Source organism: Chiloscyllium punctatum, chromosome 21 (genome assembly GCF_047496795.1).
Source record: "Chiloscyllium punctatum isolate Juve2018m chromosome 21, sChiPun1.3, whole genome shotgun sequence".
Classification (NCBI taxonomy): domain Eukaryota; kingdom Metazoa; phylum Chordata; class Chondrichthyes; order Orectolobiformes; family Hemiscylliidae; genus Chiloscyllium; species Chiloscyllium punctatum.
In genome coordinates, this window is record NC_092759.1 from 17,230,892 (window position 1) to 17,254,111 (window position 23,220).

The 23,220-nt window shown below is 39.8% G+C and overlaps 1 long non-coding RNA gene across 1 annotated transcript in view; it reads left to right on the top strand.

Moving 5' to 3' along the window:
• The first annotated feature begins 16,863 nt into the window (after positions 1-16,863).
• LOC140492609 (uncharacterized) overlaps positions 16,864-23,220 on the top strand; it is a 77,445-nt gene continuing 71,088 nt past the window's right edge. Inside the window, exon 1 of the long non-coding RNA XR_011963586.1 lies at positions 16,864-16,948. This is a non-coding gene — a long non-coding RNA (uncharacterized lncRNA). The remainder of the gene's footprint in view (positions 16,949-23,220) is intronic.

Genomic DNA, 23,220 nt, shown 5'->3' on the forward strand with positions numbered 1-23,220 from the left:
ACCTTGTCAAAGGCCTTGCTAAAGTCCATGTAAACACTATCTAACGCTCTGCCTTCATTTATCTTCTTGATCACCTCTTCAAAAAACTGCCAATTTTGTGTGACACGATTTCCCACACATAAAGCCATGCTGACTATCCATAGTCAGTCCTTGTCTCTCGAAATGCATGTAAATTCTTTCTCTCAGAATCCCCTCCAACAACTTAGTCATCACTGAAGTCAGACTCACTGGTCTTTAGTTCCCTGGCTTTGCCTTGCAGCCATCCTTAAATAAAGGCACAAGATTAGCCACCCTTCAGTCTTCTGACACTTCTCCCATGGCTGTTGATTGTACAAATATCGCTGCTTGGCGTCTCGCAATTTATTCCCTAGCTTCTCACAATGTCCTGGGATATACTTGGTCAGGTCCCAGGGATGTATTTATCTTTATAAGTTTTAAGACCTCCAGCACCACTACCTCCTGTAATGTGGACTGTTTTCAAGACATCACTATTTATTTCCCTGAATTCCCTAGCTTCCATGTCTTTCTTCACAGTAAATGCCCATGCAAAGTATTTGTTTAGTATCTCACCTATCTGTGGTTCAACACATAGACAGCCTCATTGATCTTTGAGGCCCTGTTCTCTCCCAAGTTGTTCTTGTGGAATCTTTGGATTCTGCTTATCCTTATCTGCCAGAGCGCTCGCATATAATTCTGAATATGAACCTTCAGAACATTGTGTTAAGTCTGTTTGGAATTTACATCCTGTCGACCATATAATCTCCTTCATTGAATCTGTGAACTTTGATTTGGTAACTGATTATCTTTGGGAGATATGTAAAAGTCTTCTCGATTGGAATTCCCTCCATAAATTCTTTTATCTCCTCTGAAACTACCTATAGCTAAACATTTGAACTTGTTTATTCCATATCAGTTTGATGTCAGCTTGGATTGATTAGTGGCAAGTAACATTTGAGCCACTAGTGCCCAGCAATTCAACTAAGAGGAATCTAACCATCTCCCCTCTGTTCAACAGTATTGGAGCCTCTTCACCACTGATACACAGTAGTGGCAATGTGTACCGTGCACAATTGTGCTACAGCAACTCACTAACGTTCCTTAGTACCTTCCAAATTCATTACATATACCATCTATAGTTCATACAGCTCGGAGAGGAGCTTGCAAGAAGTTTGTGCTACTCTTATAGTTTAACATTGTAATGCTCCTGTCATTGCCAAAGTCTAAAATCAAGCTTCTCCCGTGACAGAAATTTTATTGGTAACAGGAATTGTGAAAAAACTGTAGGATGCCAATATTATACACTTCAGGAAAAGGTAAGGGAGCACCCAGGAGACTATACCTGTTAGTCTTGTCTGTGGTTAAATGGAGAAAGTGAGGTCTGTAGGTACTGGAGAGTCGGAGTCGAAAAACATGGTGCTGGAAAAAGCAGGTTAGGCAGCATCCGAGGAGCAGGAGAGTCAACATATAGGTCATAAGCTGTCTGACCTGTGTTTTTTCCAGTGCGACACTTTGTGAATTTGTCTGTGGATAATGTCTATTTCATGTATTATACTCGTTTTGGAATATGAGAGTCATGGTTAGAACCAAAGAATTATTCACCATCCAGCAGCAAATCGTTGTTTTCTCTGCTTTCTTAATAGATTTCCTGTTGTGTTGCTCATGGGGACTCATGGATTTTGGGGCTATTATGATGGCCATTATTCTCAATGTTGTCCCTACAAATATCTTGCCTCCCCTGTTTCTACCTCAATAACTTGTGTGTCTGTTGTTAGAGTAGTGACTTGTAGGTTGTGAGAGACGCTATCCAAACGTAAGCCTTTCTTCTTGTTTCTTCTACAGAATTTTTCTTTAGGCCTAGCTTTCTTCCTTCAATTTGGTGAAACTTTGACTTTACTAGAAAAGTTCTAGAAAGGGGAAACAGAGTAATCACTCACTATGTGAAAAATTACTGAGCAAACTGCTGGGATTAAAGGCAGTCAAGTCTCAAGGGTCTAGGATGTAGATCATCAGGTCTTGAAGGAATTGGCGGTACAGATATGGATCCATTATAGTTACAATATTGCAAAATTTTCTTGATGTGGAAAAGGTTCTAGTAAATTACAAAAATGCTAATCTAACATCCTTACTCAAATAAGGATGGCAGGTTTGCAATGCAGATTGATGCCAACAGTGTGGTTTTTTTAAGGGTAAATTGACTAATCTGCTAGAGTTATTCGAAGATGTATAAGCAAATTGGATGATGGGGATGTTGTAGATGTTGTATGTCTGGATTTCCAGAAGGCATTTGATAAGTCACCGCATAAGCAGTTAATGCATAAGATAAGATCATATGGGGTTGGGGTAACTTATTAGCTTGAATAGAAGATTGATTGATTAACCAACATAAAGCAGAGAGTAGGATAAATGAGTCTTTTTCTAATTGGCTTGATGTAACCAGTGGGGTGCCACAGAATTCAGTCCTTGGGGCCCCAACTATTACAATTTACAATAATGATCTGGATGCAGAAGGTACTATCACCAAATTTGCAGCTAACAATAAAATAGGTTGGCAAGTAAGTTGCAGTAAGGAAATAAGAAATTTACAAATAGATATAGATGGGTTAGGTCAATGGGCCAACATTTGGCAGATGGACTTCAATGTGGTTACGTGTGGAGTTATCCATTTTTGTTGGAGGAATAGGAAAGTAACATGGAAAGTAAATGAAGAGAAACTTGAGTGTTTCAGGACAGTGGAATCTTGGTGTCCTTTGCATGAATCACAAAGTTATAATGGAGTTACAGCAGGTAATAAGGAAGGCAAATGGAATTGGCATTTTTTTTGGCATTTATGGCTAAAGAAATAGCAATACAAAGGCATTAGTGAGATCGGACCTGGAGTAATGTTCAGGAGGGCTGAGTTGCATTGGAAGCAGTTCACAGGAGACTCACTATGTTAATTCCAGAAATTGGAGGTTTGTCATATGAAGAGAGATTGAGCAGTTTAGGCCTATCTTCTCAGCATTTAGAAGACTGAAAGATTTAATTGTATTCATGATACTAAAGGGCACTGACAAAGGAGACACAGGATGTTTTCTCTTGGGCAATTTAGAATGAGAATTCATAGTTTTAGGATAAGGGATAGTAGATTTTAAAACAGATGAGGAGAAATTACTTCTCCTAAGGGTTGTGCATCTATGGAATTCAGTACCCCAGATTGTGTGGATGCCGGGAGATTAAGTAAATTTGAGGAGATAAACAGATTTTTAATTAGTAATGGGTTGAAGGGTTATGGAAAGAGGGGCAGGAAACTAAAGTTGAGGCTGAGATGAGATCAGCCATCATCATATTGAATGGTGGGAGCAGGCAAGAAGGGCTGAATTGCCTTTTGCTCCTCATGACATTGTTTGAAGCACTTGTCACATAGGATAGTGAAAATCTAAACTCTAATTTTCAAAAGCTTTTTAGGTTGGGGATCAATTGAAAATATCAAACTGAGTTGGTAGATGTTTTTGTTACAGTAAGGATGTTTTAAGGGTTATGGAACAAAGTATGGAAAGTGGAGCTAGGATCTAGATCAGCTATGATCCAGTTGAATGGTGGGAAAGATATGAGGCATTGAATAACCTCCTTTAGTTCTGACAGAAGCACATGTGAAGGTGGCTTTACAACTGGAGCCATTCTGTGTGTTGCAGTGATTGTAATGGGGTCAGCCAGGTGGACCTCATAGAATAGTAAATTAGATTCCCTACAGTATGGAAACAGGCCCTTCAGCCCAACAAGTTCACACTGACTCTCTGAAGAGCAATCTACCCAGACCCATTCCCCTACCCTATATTTACCCCCTGACTAATGCACCTGACACTATGGGCAATTTAGCATGGCAACTTTACCTGACCTGGTCATCTTTGCATTGTGGGAGGAAACCCATGCAGACACAGAGAGAATGTGAAAACTCCACACAAACAGTCGCTCAAGGTGGGAATGTAATCCGGGTCCCTGGCGCTGTGAGCCACCGTGCCGTCCATATGGGTTCCCTGATTTGGGCAGTTAATCTTCTCCAATCAGGGAGCTCTGGCTGACAGAAAGGTACAGCAGTGTCCGAAGAAAAAAAGAACAAGAGTGACAACATCCTCTTTATACTGGGAGCAGGATCAGTGTCAAAGGCTGTCCACATGAAAATAAAGGGTGACTTGGTAATGGGATACCTGACTCTGTGGAGTTATTTCAGTGGCAGTGAGAGAAAAGCACATTCCTGAAGAAATCCCCTTTCAATAGTCATCTTTGAGTTGGGGTGAGTATTTTTGGCATCGTGCCATTATTTGAGCACCATGACTTGTTCATTCCTGCTGTCAGAGACTGGACCCAGTATGGGGAAAGAATGCATCTTTTTTCTCAAGGCAAATGACATTAGGGCAGATAAAAAGTAATTCTGCTGACAGCTTGTGGACCCGCAGCTTTTTCGGTTATCAGGAGTCTAACTTCCCCTGAGGCACCAGATACTAAAACCTTTCAAGAGCTGACCAATTTAGTTAAGGAATGTTACGACCCCAAGCCACCTGGAATTCTGAGACACTAATGGTTTTAGTCAGCAATTTGAGAAGCAAGGGATTTCGTATTCGGATTTTTGACGAGATTAAGATGATTGGCAGAGGCATGTGACTTTGATTTAACCCTTAATGAGATGCTGAGAGATCTTTTGGCATGTGAGCTTAATGATATAGTTATGCAAAAGCGTGGACCAGTTGAAGCCTAACTGGACTCAAACAGGCACCACAACTGGCATTATCGTTGTAAAATGTGGCAAGCGGAGCATATGAATCGCAGGGTATTATGATGGAAGTTGACACCGTCGCCAGTTGCACGTGAGCTTGAATTAAGGCAATTGCATAATCTCACTCAGGATCCAGACTGACGAGCCATTGTGGTTGCTGCTTGTATGCAGACTAGAGACAGCAAAAGGGTCCCACTAGATCTAAGTGTGAGAACTCATAAGCCAGTATCGAGGAAAGTGGACACCCTGCAAAGTCCGCAACATCTGGTTTGCAACAGTTAACTTGCTTAGCAACATCCAAATCAGATACAATAAATATCTGGCTAAACAGTCACCCAGTTCTAATGGAGATTGATAGCAGTGCGGCTGTTTCAGTGAGAATAGAACAATCTTCATTATAATTTGGTCTGGACTCCAACCCTTAAGTTCGAGCAAAACCACTGCTGCACTGAGAACCTATACCAGGGAACCTTCACAGATTAAGGGTTCAACTTTGGTTCCGATCTATTGTGAGAAGCTGCTGGTTCAGTTCCCACTGATTGTAGTAAAAGGCTCAGGCCCGAGCTCGATGGGGTGAAATTGCTCGAGAAAGATTGACCTTGATTGGCTTAGCATTTTTCAATGAGAAAATGGCTGTCTGAGTGAAGTCCTAATTAAATACCTGGATATTTTCAAGAAGGTCCAGGGACTATCAAAGGAGTCCCTTGCATGTTGACCAGGAAGCAATTCCACGATTCTGCAAGACCTGCCCAGTGCCATTTGCCTTTTGGGCAGAAGGAGAGGCAGAAATCAGAGGGCTGGAAAGAGAAGAAATCATCAAACCAGTCCAGTTTGCAGAATGGGCAGCACTGTTCATACCAACTGTAAAGTCTGACTGGTCCATTTGCCTTTGTGGGGATTTTAGGCAAACCATAAACTGCATTTCACAGCTGCATATATACCCAATCCCTAGCATAGAGGATTTGTACACAAAGCTAACAAGGACGCTGTCCTTCATGACTGTGGAGATGAGCCTTGTGCACTTGCAATTATGGTTAGGTGAGGATTAATACATGAGACTGCTATTTAGGGTATCACCAGCCTATGCAATTCTTCAGCAGATGATGGAGAACATTTTGCAAGGTCTACTCCAGGTGGCCAGTTAGCAAGATGACTTGCTAATAACAGAAGACCAGTAAGGAGCACTTAGAGAACTTGGACATTTTCCTTAGATGTTTCTGCCAGATGGATGTAAGCCTTGGAAAGTAGAAGGAAAAAAATGTGTGTTCCAAGCGACCCATTTGGGCTACAGTGTCAACAAGACTGGATTGCACCCAAGGGAAGATCAAATGCGAGTGATCAAAAGTGCTGCAGCGACCATATTTGTACCAGAACTTAAGTCTTCCCTTGGGCTGGTGAATTATTACAGAAAGTTCATATGTAACCTGACCTCCATCCTGGCACCTTTTCATTAACTCTTTAAAAAGAGTCTCTGTTGGAAATGGCATAAGGAACATCAAGACACAAGACTCCAAAACCAAAGAGAGAGTTTATTTCAGAGGATGATGTTTGATGCAGGAACCATGGGAATGGCCCTGCACAGGTAAGAGGCATGGTTGATGCAAGGTCAGGTCCAGTGATGTATAAAGTTCAGGTAGGTGTGATGGTCCACATGCTTGTTCAGGACTATATGAAACTGCAAACTCGCAAATGGTGCAGGAACAAAATGTGCCGAGCTTCTTGACTACCTTTCCAAGTGTTCCGGAACCTGTGGGTTCTCCCTTTCTGACAAGCATCGAAGATACTTCGAAATATGAGATGGACAGGCAGATGTTGCTGCCTCAATGCATTTACTGCCTGAAGAGGTGAATGAATTTCTTCCCAGATGTTTTGCAAGAGGTGAGCTACTGTACATTGAATGCCAGCCATTTCAAAGGCAGAATTGGAGGAACCTGACCCGGTGCTGAAACACCCCAGGAAGAGCTGCAAATAAAAGCAACCCAGTCAAGTCCTTGCATTAAAAGGAGGAGGGATGCAGTGATTTATAATAAGGTCAGCCAGGTGGGCTTCCTAGAATTAGTTCCCTAATTGGAACTAATCTACCTCAATCAGGAAACCCTGCCTAACAGATAAGAATAGGATGTGTTAGATCAGTATCAAGAACTCTATGTTTAAATGGGATTACTGCCCGGTGTAGAATTTTTTCTTGTGTAATCAGGAACCCATTTTGAACAAATATCTAATTACATTTTTGCTATTTTAAATCATCCTAACCAAATGGTTAGGGTTTGTGACATGGCTCAATTGGTTGTGCCATGTCATATCGTAGGTTTCATTGATCCTATATATAAAAGCAAGTGAACCAATGGAAGTTGAGAAATTAATATATTGATGTTCTTGCAACACATGACTTTCAAATATAAATGGTATATTTATTCTTCTGAGTGACTAAATAGCTTATTATTGGTTACTTTCACTGGAGACAGAATAAAAATGTTAGTTCCCTTTTTGCTCCCAAGTTTGTAGACTTGCTTATTTTGATCAAGACAGCATCTGCACCTGGTTTTATTTGGTCACTATATTAATACTTGAACACTTTAATTTGTTTAAATTTAAATGCTGTCAACAGCTGCAATTTCCGTATAGCAAAAAAAAACAATTTTCAATCTCTTGTTCCCCTCCCACAAATATACTTGAAAATGGGCCATCTTGAAGACATAGGCATAAATTATTAATTATGTTTGAAGTTTGTGGACAAAATAAGTATTTAAGGAAAAATTAAACATTTAAAATGGCCGGTTTGTGACTAAAAAGGAGGAAAATAGTATAATACTTAGCGATTTTTGAGATTGAAAGATAACCAAAGTAAAAAGCAGTTGACTTTTTTAGCTATGGTTCAGTTGCTAGAATATTTGCCTTTACATTTAGGAGGTTGTGGATTCAAATTCTATGCCAAGATTTAAGCACAAAACTCAGCTCTGGTGACAGTGCTGAGGAAATGCTGCATTGTTTGAAATGCTGTTTTATTTTGAGATAAGTTAAGCTCCATCCAATTGTTCAGGGAGCATTATTTTACAAAGGTTATTGTCCTAGGTTGTTATTTATTTCTCAATCAGCATTAGACACTCATTATCATATTGCTGTCTGTAGAAATTTGCAGTGTTTCCTTAATACAACAAGAATTGTTCCAAATGATGAGTGTTTTAATGTCTGCCACAGATGGCTGTAAATGCCTTTTGTTTGGAGATACAGGTCACAGCTACTGATTAAGATATTAGAAACATCCACCCTTCATTTTAAAAAAAAATCACAAAATTATGAGCATTATCACTTGTGGTTAAGTGAAGTTGAACAGAATCACGAGCAACAGTACATTGGTAACTGATGAGCTCAATGCAGTCTATGCTCACTTTGAATCGAAGGACAGTGAATCGATGTCACCTGTCCCCATAGTCACTGCTGCAGACGTTAGATTGGCTCTCTCAAGGGTGAATCAACAGAAAGTAATAGGCCTGGATGGAGTCTCCGGCCGTGCGCTCTGATCCTGAACAGGCCAACTGGCGGGAATGCTTGCACACATCCTCAACCTCCTTACTATGATCTGAAGACCCCACATGCTTCAAGAAGGCCCCCATCATGTCAGTGCCAAAGACCATGCAGCGTGTCTCAATGACTACTGCCTAATGGCTCTGACACCCAACGTTACGAAGTGCTTCTAGAGGTTGGTCATGGCTCATGTCAAGTCTATCCTCTCAGACGGCTTTGCTTGCTTGCAATTCGCCTAACAATACACCAGGTCCATGGCAGATGCCACCTCCCTGGCCTTACACTCCTCTCTGAAACATCTATACAACAAGGATATCTATGTTAGGCTCCTGTTTATTCAGGGCAGAGCTGTAGTCAACACCATAATTCCAAAGAAACTTATTTCTAAGCTCCAGAGCCTAGGTCTCCACTCTCTCCTCTGTAACTGGATTCTGGACTTGCTGACCAACAGATTGCAGTCAGTAAGGACAGTCAACACCACCTCCACAATAATCCTCATCACCGGTGCCTTGCAAAGTTGTATACTCAGTCCCCTCCTATACACACACGATCGTGTGGCTAAATTCCACAGCAACTCCATGTATGGGTTTGCAGATGACACCACTGGTTTGGGTCAGATCTCAAACAGCGACGAGATGGAGTACAGGAAGGAGATACAGTGCTTAGCTGTATGGAGTAAAGACAACAATCTCTCCATCAATGTCAGCAAAATGAAAGAGCTGGTCATTGACTTCAGGAAGCAGAGTGGAGGGCATGCCCCTGTCTGCATCAGTAGGGCTGAGGTGGAGATTGTCGAGAGCACAATTTCTTTGAAAAGACTATCACCAATGATCTGTCATCGTCCACCCACATTAACACTCTGGTCAAGAAAGCATAACGATGTTTTTATTTCCTCAGAAGGCTGAGGAAATTCAGCATGTTCACAAGAACTTTTACCAACTTTTATGGATGCACCATAGAAAGCATCCTATCCGGATGCATCACAGCTTGGTATTCTCAAGACCGTAAGAAACTACAGAGAGTTGTGAACACAGCCCAGTCCATCTCGCAAACTAGCCTCCCAACCACTAACTATGTCTGTATTTCTGGCTGCATTGGGAAAGCACCCACCTCTCTTCAACTCTCTTCTGTTGGGCAGAAGATACAGAGGTTTGAATACAGTATGAAAAGATTCAAGAACAGCTTCTTCCCCACTGTTATCCGACTTTTGAATGGACCTCTTAAATGTTAATGTTGATCTCTCTGTACTCTCTTGGCAGCAGTAACATTGTATCCTGTACTCTGTTCTGTTATTCTGATGCTCTTGTGTAGTTTGATCTGCCTGAAATGCATGTAAGAACAACACTTTTTAATGTACCTTGGTACACATGCCAGTAATAAATCAATTAAGTTACCCAGTGTACATGATACAAAGAAACTTACAATTAATTAGAGTTCTGTTAACAGATGAACAGATGAAAGACTCAACAAACAATCAAGGTATTTTTCAATGTATAATTTCAGTTACATCACACCGTAAACTTTTGCTATAAATTCTGTGTCTTACAATTGTGTACTCCACAACCCCCTGATGGAGCAGCGCTCCGAAAGCTAGTGCTTCCAATTAAACCTGTTGAACTATAACCTGGTGTTGTGTGATTTTTAACTGTTAACTCTAGGCAGTTCTATTTCTGTCAGTCTTTACGCATGCATCGTAAATGTAGTCTTAATTGTGAACATCTGATGCGCGTGTGCAGGTTCCATTGGCTGTTCATCCGCTATCTGCTCATTCCGAAGGAATTTAATTCCCATGGCGAGTGCTATTGTCATTGTGATTGTTGGTGCTGATCCATTTCTGTTGGTGACCAGTGGACCTCTGGGATTGATGGTCGTTCTATGTCGTGTATGTGTGAGATCATATATTTCTGATCAACTGTCTGCAGTAATTGAACAGCTTTTCCAATTGTACGTAGGTGTCTTCGATCACTGGCAGATGTGGTGGTTCACGTTCGCTACATACAATCAAGATGACAACTGCTCAAGACATGTTACAGGTTGCTATGTGGACTGACTTTTGTTGGGACCCTTGAACATTTGCCCTCTGATTTTCTAATGATCAGCTGGAGCAATGACTTAGCTATTTTATCAAATTGAAATTTGGTTTTCTCTCATGTGTAACCTTAATCAAGATATAATGTCCAATACTGCTTTTGACTTCAGTAGTTCTTTTCTCTATTGAAAGAGTAATTTGGGTGTGGTGTAACATTTGGGGCTCAGTGGTTAGCACTGCTGCCTCACAGCAACAGTGAGCTGGGTTCAATTTCAGCATCAGGCTGTGTGGAGTTTGCACATTCTTCCATGTCTGGATGGGTTTCCTCTGGCTGCTCTTGTTTCCTCCCACAGTCCAAAGATGTGCAGCTTAGGGTAGATTGACCATGCTAAATTGTCCATAATGTCCAGGGATATGTAGGTTAGGTGGATAAGCCGTGGGAGGTACAGAGTTGCAAGGATCGGGCTCTTTAGAGAGTTGGTGTGGACTCAGGTTGAATGGCCTGTTTCCTCACTATAGGAATTCTATGATTCATCTATGGTAGTGTTTGGACTGAACTATTTTTCATGCCTTCAGTAGGTGTGTTTCTGAACTCAGCGTGGTATTGTTGTCATTAGTTGTTTGAACCTAGTAAAAGCTGCCTGTTCTACCAATACCACTGCATGTCTTGAGCAGAGAGCTTGCACTGATATTCATACTGTGATGATAATTAGGCAAGATCTTTGCTAAACAGTTCACAAATCCAACAAATTATTGCACTGCTTTCACATCTATTGGTATCTGCGTCCCAGATACATCTGTCACCTACTCAAGATCCATGCAGAATCCTTTTGATGTTAGGATGTGACCTATGTACTTGACTTTAGGCGTTTCAAATTCCAGCTTTCTCTTGCTCAGCTTCAGGTTTACCTGCTGAGTTCTATCTTGCAACCACAGCAGATTCAGACTATAGCCTTTCAATTGTGTCTCCATGTCGATACACTAGCAGATCAATCCCACTAGCTTTCACTCCATGAGGATCACTGACTGACTATATTGTGCTGTCTGTGCTGATACTCTTCTGGACTAGTGAAGATACAAAATGGCATGATCAATCATGTAAATTTATAGAATGTAGTTAGAAAACTGCTGTTTTCATCAAACATTACTTGGTACTAAGCATCCTTTACATTGATGTGGTGGTGCCAGTGTGGGACTGGGGTGGACAAAGTTAAAAAATCACACAACACCAGCTTATAGTCCAACAGGTTTACTTGGAAGTACTAGCTTTCAGAACGCTGCTCATTTGTCAGGTAATTAGTGGGGCATGATCATAAGGCACAGAATTTAAAGCAAAAGATCACAGTGTCATTCAATTAAAATGATATATTGAACAAACCTAGTTTGCTGTTAAGTCTTCCATCTTTTAGAGTGGGTTGCAGGTTTTGGTTCATTAATATGTAAATCCCGAGAACTTCTTGGAAGTCACCTTCTTGAGATAACTTAAGGTTTTATATTAAAAAAACTCTCTCACGCACACTCGCATGCACACACATGCAGGCGCGCGCTCTCTCTCTCTCTCTCTCTCTCTCTTCCCCCACCCCTCATATGCGCGCACACACACAAGGCGAATTTGCATTTGCAGGTACATTATATTTTTTCTCAAAAAGCACACAACCTGCAGACAGTCAATGCAGGCAGTCAATCCATGAAACATTTTATAAATTTCTACTTTGGAAATAGAACCTATCTGACTCAAGGCTGAGATACAGACAGACTCTAACCTCACACCTTTAATATGTTGTCTGAGCTGAGATGTCACTTTTTTTTAAAAAGGTTCTGGGATTTACATATTAATGAACCAAAACTTACTATCCATTCTAAAAGATGAAAGACTTAACAGCAATCTAGGTTTGTTCAATATATTGTTTTAATTGCATGACACTGGGACCTTTTGCTATAGATTCTGTGTCTTATGATCCTGGCCCACAACTTACCTGATGAAAGAGCAGCGTTCTGAAAGCCAGTACTTCTAAATAAACCTGTTGGACTATAACCTGGTGTTGTGTGATTTTTAACTTTATCCTTTACATTGAGGATGGGAAATTCTTTTGCTTTGGCAAGTTGCACCAAAATTTCTTCAGTGGTTAGCATGTGGTAGTCCGATGTCTATAAACCTTTATTGAGATCGTTTGAATCTGCGCATACTCCTTCTTTTCTGTTTATTGCTACCATGCTGCTAATTCAGTTCATAGTAATTGTTTCATTTTGGATTATTTCCTTTTCCAGCTCTTTTGTCTTTCAAGGTGGATTAAAGGTCAGCTGCAACTCTCCTTGACAATAGAGGCATAGTCATAGAATTGTAGAGTCATACAGCATGTAAACAGACCCTTCGGTCCAACTATTCCACACCCATGTTCCCAAACTAAACAAGTCCAATCTGCCTGTGTTTGGCCTGTGTCCCTCCAAATCTTCTCAAATGTCTTTTAATTGTAACTGTACTTGCATCCACCACATTCTCTGGCAGTTCATTTCACATATGGACAACTCTGTGTTTAAAAAAAAAGTTGCCCCATATGCCCTTTTTAAAATTTTCTCCTCTCAACTTGAAAATATGTCCTGGTTTTGAACTCCCAGACTGTAGGGAAAAGACCTTTGACATTCCAGTTTATTTTTATAATTTATCAAACTTTCCATTCCCGGCAACATTCTGCTAAATCTTTTCTGAATTTTCTCCAGTTTAATAATATCCATAATAGGGTATCCAGAATTTAATATTGCACTCCAGAAGAGGCCTCATCAATGTCCTGTAGGACCTCAACATGACATCCCAACTCCCAGAGTTGTTCTTACATTTTTATCTACATCAGGATAATACTTATCAGGAAGACATCAGAAACCTGTTAAAAACATATAGGTAGTCATCTAGGATCTATTCAGTGGTCAATGACTTAGTAACCACTGTAAATCTGTTCTGGCACATTTTGGATTATGAGTCTAGACATTAGACTTCTTTCAATTATGTTGAGTAAAGTCTGCTATCTGTAATTCCAGATGTTCATAGAGTCATAGAGATGTACAGCATGGAAACAGACCCTTTGGTCCATGCCGACCAGATAACCTAACCCAATCCATCCTAGTCCCACCTGCCAGCACCTGGTCCATATCCCTCCAAACCCTTCCTATTCATATACCCATCCACATGCCTTTTAAAGGTTGCAATCGTACTTGCCTCCACCACTTTCTCTGGCAGCTCATTCCATACACGCACCACCCTCTGTGTGAAAAAGATGCCCCTTAGGTCTCTTTTATCTCTTTCCCCTCTCACTCTAAACCTATGCCCTCTAGTTCTGAACTCCCCCACCCAGGGAAAGGACTTTGTCTATTTATCCTATCCATGCTGCTCATGTTTTTATAAACCTCTATATGGTCACTTCTCAGCCTCCAATGCTCCAGGGAAAACAGCACCAGCCTATTCAACCGCTCCCTAGAGCTCAACTCCTCCAATCCTGGCAATATCCTTGTAAATCTTTTCTGAACCCTTTCAAGTTTCACAACATCGTTCGGATAGGAAGGAGACCAGGATTGCACGCAATTTTCCAACAGTGGCCTAACCAATATCCTGTACAGCCGCAACATGACCTCCCAACTCTGACTGATAAAGGAAAGCATATCAAACGCCTTCTTCACTATCCTATCTACCTTTCAAGGAGCTATGAACCTGCACTCCAAGGTGTCTCTGTTCAGCAACACTCCCCAGGACCTTACCATTGAGTGTATAAGTCCTGCTAAGATTTGCTTTCCCAAAATGCAACACCTCACATTTATCTAAATTAAACTCCATCTGCCACATCTCAGCCCATTGGCCCATCTGATCAAGATCCTGTTGTCAACTGAAGTAACCTTCTTCACTGTCCACTACACTTCCAATTTTGCTGTCATCTGCAAACTTACTAAATATACCTCTTATGCTCATATCCACATCATTTATATAAATGATGAAAAGTAGTGGACCCAGCACCAATCCTTGTGGCACTCCACTGGTCACAGGCCTCCAGTCTGAAAAACAACCCTCCACCACCCTCTGTCTTCTACCTTTGAGAACGTTCTGTATCCAAGTGGCTACTTATCCCTGTATACTATGAGATATTTAGTGTTTCCACTTAATATGTCCTTTTGTCTTCAGTATTGTTCCACAACACATCTGAGAAGCTCGCATTGTACAAACAGCACTGGTATCTATCTGACACTTCACAAACATTTAACTCACTTCTGCACTCTCCAACCATAAGCAACCTTTAGACTTGACAATACCAATCAGTTGTATGGCGTTAAAATATGTCAGTATCGATGGTTGACATCTCTCCAGCAGCCATCTTGGAAGGCTTGTTTTGCTTCTTTCTCTGTAAATATTTGCATACGAAATGATTCAGCGTCTTGCAGTTGGAGCCCATTGGACATGCTTCCTTTTATGTGATGTTCTACTGAATATTCACAATATGTCATCTGGCCTTTATCTTTTGGCTGGTATTTAACATTGCTTCTTTGTTTGAAATTTATTTGGTCCAGACTGTTTCTCGGTATATCATCAAGCCTTATCTGTTCTTCCATTAATACAATTAAATTGATGATTGACAATATCAGAGCTTCTGAATATCCATAGCTTCTTTGAGAGTAAATTTATTCTCTTTCAACAAATGTGCTCTTACAGCAGGATTCATTTTCCTTAAACCGTGTTATTTTTGATGATATCCTTCAGTTGTCCAAATACATCTAAATGTATTAATGTGGTCACGCGTTGATCAATTTCCCGCCAAGTTCTGATGTTGATCACATTGTTCATATGCAGTATTAATATGGAGTTCAAAGATTGTCTTCAAACTTTTAGCACTCTTTCCCCAGCAGGATAGCATGTTGCTACTTTTTACTCAGTCTTTTTTATCTGCAGCTATTTCATAGTTTTGCTATAGCATGGAATAATATCAAGTTCTGACTCGTATCTCCTTTCATTTCCACTGCAGCAGAGTGGAAGATGCACAGCCATTTTGACTATCCAGTAATTCAAAACTGCAGGTTTTTTACAAAGAAGAAACTTTCTTTCAGTAGCTGACTGTCTTATAGCTCTGAAAATCCACACCTTTTCAATTGCTCCCCTCTAGTATTATGTTCTAAATGATGCATCCTTAATAGCCACAGTGAAGATCAAGGTAATACGATTATAGTAAACCACCCAGTACATTAAGGCTGTTTTTCTCAGTGCTGTTGTAACCTACTTTCGAGCCAAGAGTTCCAGATTCAAGTCCCACCTGCTCCATATGCATGTAACAGTGTCTCTGAAAAGACTGATTCAGAAATATCTACAATTGTATTTCTCCAAAAAAAGTACACCAATTCATTAGGTGTAAAACACGGTGGACATCCTGTGGTCATGAAAGATGCTGTAGAAGTGGAATTCTTTTTTAAAGCTTTTAAATCTATTGATTTATAATTTTGTTCGGATTGAACATATTTTAAAATGGGAAATAGTTAAATTTTTTTATAAGGGAATGATTTGTGTGTGAAAGGAACTACCAGGGAAAGTGGTGGATGCAGGTGCAGTTACATTTAAAATACATTTGGAAAAGTTCACAAAAAGGACAGGTTTGTAGGGCCATGTGCAGGCAGGTGGGACTAGTTTAATTTGGGAACACGGTCAGGGTGGACTGGTTGGACCAAAGGATCTGTTTCCATGGGAAAAAAAATCCTGTTAACTGCTTGAGATTCACCATTATTTGATGAGTATTTTTAATATAATAATTCATGCAATTTATAGGTAATGGAAAGATGTGTGCGATTTTTCTATATCACAATTAGAATGAAGGTTTTATGTAATTAAATTTTATTTAAAAAGAGGCTTTTGTTACTTGTACAGCATCTTTAGCTCAAACATTTAGAAAAATGTTCCATAAAGCTAATGAAGGAAAAGGTTGACTATTTTTGTTTATCACCATCATTTTGGAGTTTTGGTGTATACATATATAAAGTTTCTCATGTGATTTAAAAGTTAATGGAAGAGAATAGGGTTGACTTCTAAATACCAACTGTTTGAAGAGAATGGATAAGTAGGTAAAATACTTAAAAGTCGATGAAATAAAATTGAAGTTTAAACGTTCCTTTACAAAAGAAATAAACTTTTCAAGATGGGTGAACACCTTTAGCGTAGGATAATGTTTTTTTATATAACAGGCCACGAAGGGGAGGTGGATGTCCAATCCCCACCGCGCGCTTGCGCGCGCCGAATGGCCGTTGGTTGTCCGTTTTTTCTCGGCGCCATTTTCCAGATTGACCCAAGTTTTCGAATTAAATTTTGAAGTGGTTGGGGGGGAAAGAGAGAGAGAGAGAATATATATAGATTAAACAAAGAAAAATATTGCAAACAATAAACAGACGGTGGGACATTATCATCCCGCGATCCTGAGAAGGATCTTTTTTTTTCGGTTTGGGGGTGGTGAAGTGGAGGGGGGATTAATTAATTAAAAGGTTGTATGGTTTAGTTGTGGCTGCTGCGGCTGCATCTTTCTCCCCCTCACCCGCCCCCTCCGCCCTCCTCCCTCCTCCCATGGTGCCTGGCGCGGCTCTAACGGTTGGCTGGCGGTTTCGGCGCCATTTTCAAGCGGAGGGAGGAGGTGAGTGAGAGGATTTTTCACTGAATATTTTTTAATGATTTTTTTTCCCCTCTCTCCTCTTCTTCCCCTCGCGCGTGTGTGCATGTGGACATGTGTGTCTCTTTCCCCCCCCTCCACCCCTCCCCACCTTCCATCGTTTCCCAAACGAACAACCCCCCCCCCCCTTCTTCGCCGATGACCGTTTTAAAGTTAATAATGATCTGTTTTTACAGAAATTCATCTTTTTCGTCCCCCTCCATCTTCATCCTAATTCTACTTTTGTTTCCTTGAAAGCTTTTCTTATTTCGTACTGAAACCTCCTTGGTCAGAGTGTTTTAGATGGGATAAATTTTAAATTTGGGGTATTTTCAGTCTGATTTTCAATTGAAGAAAGATAATTGTACATAAAGGTTTTGCAGATGATAGTAAATTTATCTTACAAACGAGTGCCGGTGTCGAGATGCGAACAACTCTTTTCGTTTTTTTTAAAAAAATAACTTTGCGTTACTTTTGGATTGCACTGCAGAATTCGGTGCAGTCGAGTCACTCTTGTCAGAGTTTGTTACTTTATGGTAAGATGAGTGCATAAAACGAGTTTTAGCAATGTTTTATCCTGTACAGTAAGGACGTGGCAGCATGGACCGTAAATGTAGGATATGTTTTGAAGTAATCTTCGAAATGTGTCAACCCAGTTTTTCCAAGCTGCAGTTCTGTGCGCCAGCTCTTTAGTTGGTCACTGAGAACATTTATGTCCGTACTTTTCTTGGCATCCATGCATTCGTTATCTTTTTAACTTTGTCATCTTTCAAACGACGCGATAAATTTTGAATTTGGAATCATTTAAGTTTGTTTGTTCCTTTTTTTTTAATTTTAAAACGCGAAGTACAAGGATTCCATTTGAAAATTGGACAGACTATTTGCGGAGTAAAAATTCTCTTTTCAAGTCTTTTCGGAGGATGAATTTGGTTTGAAACATTATAGGCTGTTTCATGACACGTTTTCCTGCCCGAATAATTGTGGTCCAACTAATAATTGGAGGAATATTAATCTGACAAATTTGAGTGGATCGTGATCACCTCTGAAACATACTTGTATGAGAGTGCAATTGCACTAAATTTCTAGCAAGTTACAGATTTTTGTTGCTTAAGCTCAGGCTGCTTAATAGCTCTTTTTACGTATTATATAAACCTGTATGAATGTGATGCAAATTAAGACAGCGCCATTATTTAATCCCTTACGTAAAAAGTTAAATATGCATGGATAAACACCAAGTCTTGGTATGATTTTGCTTCCAACACCAAGTACTGTAATGTATTGGATAAAATTGCGCAGTTATGAAAATGTTAAGGGAGTTGTACAAGACATTTGGAAAGCTTTATAACAGCATTTCACATTTCAGTTTATATAAGTGAAACCTGATTAGAAACAAATTAAAATTAGTGACCAGTTATCAAAAGTTAAAATGTATAGATTTAACCCCAGAGAGTAATGGACAGCATACATCAATTGAGTTGCACACTCCTGAATTCTGCTTATTTGAATTAAGGGCTAACAAGGGAGTTGCAAACAATGGGAGATAATGTTTTTATACATTGTATTTCAAATCTTTATTCTGGATCTGGAGTTTTAAAATATTTTTGTTTGCTTCTAGGATGCTTAGTTATGGTGGCGCATATACCCTCATATTAGGTGAACAAGGATAGTGTCGGCTCATTTCTGTGCAGCAATTTGTATTATACTACAGTTACTGGTGTATGTTTCATGGGACTTTTCCACACATGTAATCCTGTCTGGTATTTATTCGTGCATATTTGTCGTCATAGGTGCTTTACACGCAACTTAGCAGGATCTTCCATTTGTTTAAATTTATTGAACTAAAATATTTTGAAGGATGCATTTGGCAGTTAAACAGATGAATTTTAATTTAGTCATTGAAGATTTAATCATGGATTCTACAAGTGAATCTCAAGACTCAGTGCAGCTGGAGATGGCGTGAAATAGTTTGCGTGTGTGATGAATGGTATCGTGAATATAATGTAGTATTTATATCATATACCCAACTCAATTTGTGCTGATACAAATGTCATACTTGAGTAATTAATTGGTGGATATTGTTGTGCTGGAAGAATCCCTGCTTAAATAGACAGGAGTTGGTAACTGCTCCACTGTAGAAAAACCTAAAAATATTAACACATTGCGGTTATAATGCTACAAATACTGTTCTGTATATTTGTGGCGATTAACTGTTTCTAGTTTATCTCAAAGCTTGGGGATTGAAGTTAGCCCATTAAACCCCTTTTTTTGTTTGGAATGATCTTTTGATCAGTCATTGCATTTTCTGCGAGATCAGAGGAATGGTAAAATTTCTTAATTCTTTAGACTTTATATAAAAAAGTGTATACTCAGGGCAGAAAATTCCACTTATAAAAGTGATGTTGGAAGTGGGCGTCTTGTCTGTGGGTCATATCTGCATTTGAATGTATTTGTTAGTTGGAGGCTGTCAAGTTTCCAAAGCAGGAAAAATGTGTAAATTTCAGGAACTTGATTGCTGCTGACAACTGGTGGTTTTATTTTTGTTACAGAATTCAAAGATTGGGACTTCAAAGTTTGGTTGTTAAAAGATTTGAGATCAAATGGTAGTATCTTTGTGTGTCCACCCTGAGACTTGAACTATGGGGGGAGACACTTGCCATTGTAGACTGGTTTTCCTCAATATTGTATTTCAGTGGTTTGTACTTTTTTTAATATATAGAAAGCTGCTGATGCAAAGATTGGTGGTTTGCTGACTCTTACTACAAAGATGGTTGACCCAGCACCAGTGTAGTGCCCTTTTTCAAGTATGCTGCTTAACTTAATCCATACTCCTAGCCTGTAAATCTCTCTGAGACAGGGAGGAAAGAGTTTGAGCTGCCTGGCCAAATTACTTGTAAAATACTTGAGAGATGGAGCCGTGGTTGGTGCTTAAATAAAGAGTCAGTGCTATGTGAAGACCAGAAAGATGTGATCTAATATAAGTGGAAATCTGTACCTGCTGCAAAGTGAGGGGAAGCTCGAGAAGTAAACAATGATAAATATTAATTTTTTTAACATCTTATCTGTGTAGCTTTGGTGCCCATGTTCTTGTATGTCATAGGTTTTGGATGTGGAGGAACTGGGGTGGACAAAGTTTATAAGTTATGCAACACCAAGTTATAGTTCTATGGCTTTATTTGTAAGTGCTAGTTTTCGGAGTGGTGCTCCTTCAGGTAGTTATGGTGACTAAGACCATAAGACACAGAATTTATAGCAAAAGATTACAGTGAGATGCAACTGAAATGATATATTGAATAAGCCTGGATTGTTGTTAAGTCTTTATCTTTTAGAATGGGTTGCAGGTTTTTGTTTATTAATATGTAAATCCCAGAACTAATTCTAAGCCACCTTCTTGAGAGAACTTGAGGTTTTATAACGAAAGGTTTGACAATACATTAAAGGTGTAAAGTTAGAAATTGGCTGTATCCCAATCTTGAGTCAGACTGGTTCTATTTCCAAAGTAGGAATTGTAAAAATGTACAATAAATGTAACCGGTTGTGAGCAAAATAATTTTGCAAATACAAATTCACCCCATAGACTTGTGTGTTTGCGTGTGTGAAAGCGTGGTAAAGTGTGGGTGTGATGGAATATAAGCCTATGAGAGGGTGTGTGGGGGATTGTATATGTGTGTGTGTGTATGAGAGGATTTGAGTGTGTGGTGCTGGAAAAGCACAGCAGATCAGGCAGCATCTGAGGAGCTGGAATATCGACATTCCAGGCATAAGCCCTTCATCAGGAACGTGGGCTTATGCCCGAAACGTTGATATTCCTGCACCTCGGATGCTGCCTGAATTGCTGTGCTTGTTCAGTACCACACTCTTGACTCTGAACTTCAGCATTTTTCCTGTGTGAGAGAGAACGTATAGTGTAGTGGGGTCATCTGTAGTGTGACATGAACCCAATGTCCTGGTTGAGGCCATCCTCGCGGGTAATGAACTTAGTGATCAGCCTCTGCTCGGCCACTTTGCATGGTTGCCTATCCCGAAGTCTGCCCTGGAGGATGGTTACCCAAAGATCCGAGGCCAAATGTCCCTGACTGCTGATGTGTTCCCTGACTGGAAGGGAACACACCTGTCTGGTGATTGTTGCACAGTGTTTATTCATCTGTTGTTGTAGCATCTGCTCTGTCTCGCCAATGTACCATGCCTCTGGGCATCCTTGCCTGCAGCGTATGAGGGAGACAAAGTTGGCCATGTCTCACGAGTTCCTGCCACGTGCATGTGGGTAATGTCCCCACGAGTAATGGTGGTATACGTGTCAATACTCTGACACGTCTTGCAGTGGTTGACATGACAGGATTGTATGGTGTTGTGGTCTATGTTGTCCTGAAGGCTGGGCAGTTTGCTGTGAAAAATCGTCTAAGACTTGATGGTTGTTTAAGAGAAATGGAGGCATAGGGAAGGTCTTGGCGAGATGCCAAGATGTGTTGCAGGCTGCGAAGAACATGGCGTAACGTTTTGGCTCTTGGAAAGTACTGAACAACGAAGTTGCAAGCCGTGTCCCTCTCCTGAGGAGGTCATTATGGTTTTTCGCTGTGGCACATTAGAACTGGAGATCGATGAGTTGGTCATCGTACCCTGTTCTTATGAGGGCATCCTTGAGCACCTTCAGGTGTTATTTTGTAAATTCCACTTAGGACCAGTCTGACTCAGGATTGGGATATAGCCAGACTCTAATCTCTCTCGCCTTTTAATCCATTGTCTGAGCTGAGATGTGACCTTTTATTATAAACCATAAGTTATCTCGAGAAGTTGACTTAAAATAAATTCTGGGATTTACATATTAATAAACCAAAACCTGCAACCCATTCTACAAGATGAAAGACTTAACAAGCATCCAGGTTTGTTCAATGTATAATTTCAGTTGCATCTCACTGTAACCTTTTGCTATAAATTCTGTGTCTTATGGTATTATTGTCCACAACCACGTGATGAAGGAACAGCACTCCGAAAGCTACTGCTCCCAATAAAGCTGTTGAATTACAACTTGTTGTGTGATTTTTAACATAGGTTTGGAGCAAGTTTTCTTTTCTGGATTTTTGGGGTTTGGCTTGCATATGTACTTTGCCATAATTGTAAATGAAATTAGTAAATGCTGTAAAGGCTGAGGCTGAAATTAGAGTTCCTCTAACAAACTCTTTTGGAAGACTGATGTGTATTTACTCCTAGTTTGATTTTATTCTACAAATTAAAGTATTGTTCGGTTACTTTTGGTTTGGGGCCAAAATGGTACTCTGGCACTTAGAGTTAATCATTCCCTGGCAAATCATTCATAGTGGTGACCAATTAAATAGATCTACTCTGGTTCATAACTTTATTTGGCTTCATTTGGGCACTAAAAAATCTGATCTCCATCCACTGTGTGTGAACCTAGTTACTTGCAAATGCATATTTAAAAAAAAATTGCATCAAGGACTAGTTACCCAGTTGACAAGATCTTTGAATTTAATAATTCTCTTATCGGGAGTTATTGTAACCAAATCATGAAAACCTGTTTGAATAAATGCAATATGGCGTACTCTAATTGTTGGAACTGAAATCTTTACATAGTTAAAACAATTTGGACTGATTCTAATTTTTTTTCCTTTCTAAATAAAATCAAGTCACTCATTTCCAATATATTTATTCCCTACCTTCGCTAAATTGATGTTCTTAATCCAAGTAATGAGTGCTATAGTCCTACCAGTTGAGAAATTAACTGATCAGAACCAAACTGATGCCATGGGGATTATGTATTGAAATGTGCTAATGTTTACATGGGAACAGATGGAAGAAAGTTCTGCAGTTCAGCTTTTTATATAATTAAAATTGCTACCTGGTTAAGGAGTACACAGTAGAGAACCGCACTGATATACACATAATTCAGCTTCAATTACATTTTGGATTTTCTAAAGATGCATTTTCAGATCAAATTCATAAATTGGATCTTAGAGAAATTGCTTAGTTTCTGATGTTGTTCTTCCTTTGAGTATCTTTCCCATTCTTAGTTTTTTTAGTCATGATGTGGAGGAGCCAGTGTGGGATTGGGTTGGATAAAGTTTAAAAAAATCACATCACCCTGTATAGTCCAACAGGTTTATTTGGAAGCACTAGCTTTCAGAGCACTGCTCCTCCATCAGGTGTTTTTTTTATGTAACAAAAAGTGACATCTCAGCTTTTGTTAGAAAACCTCAAGCTGTCTCAAGAAGGTGACTTCCAAGAAGTTCTGGAATTTACATATT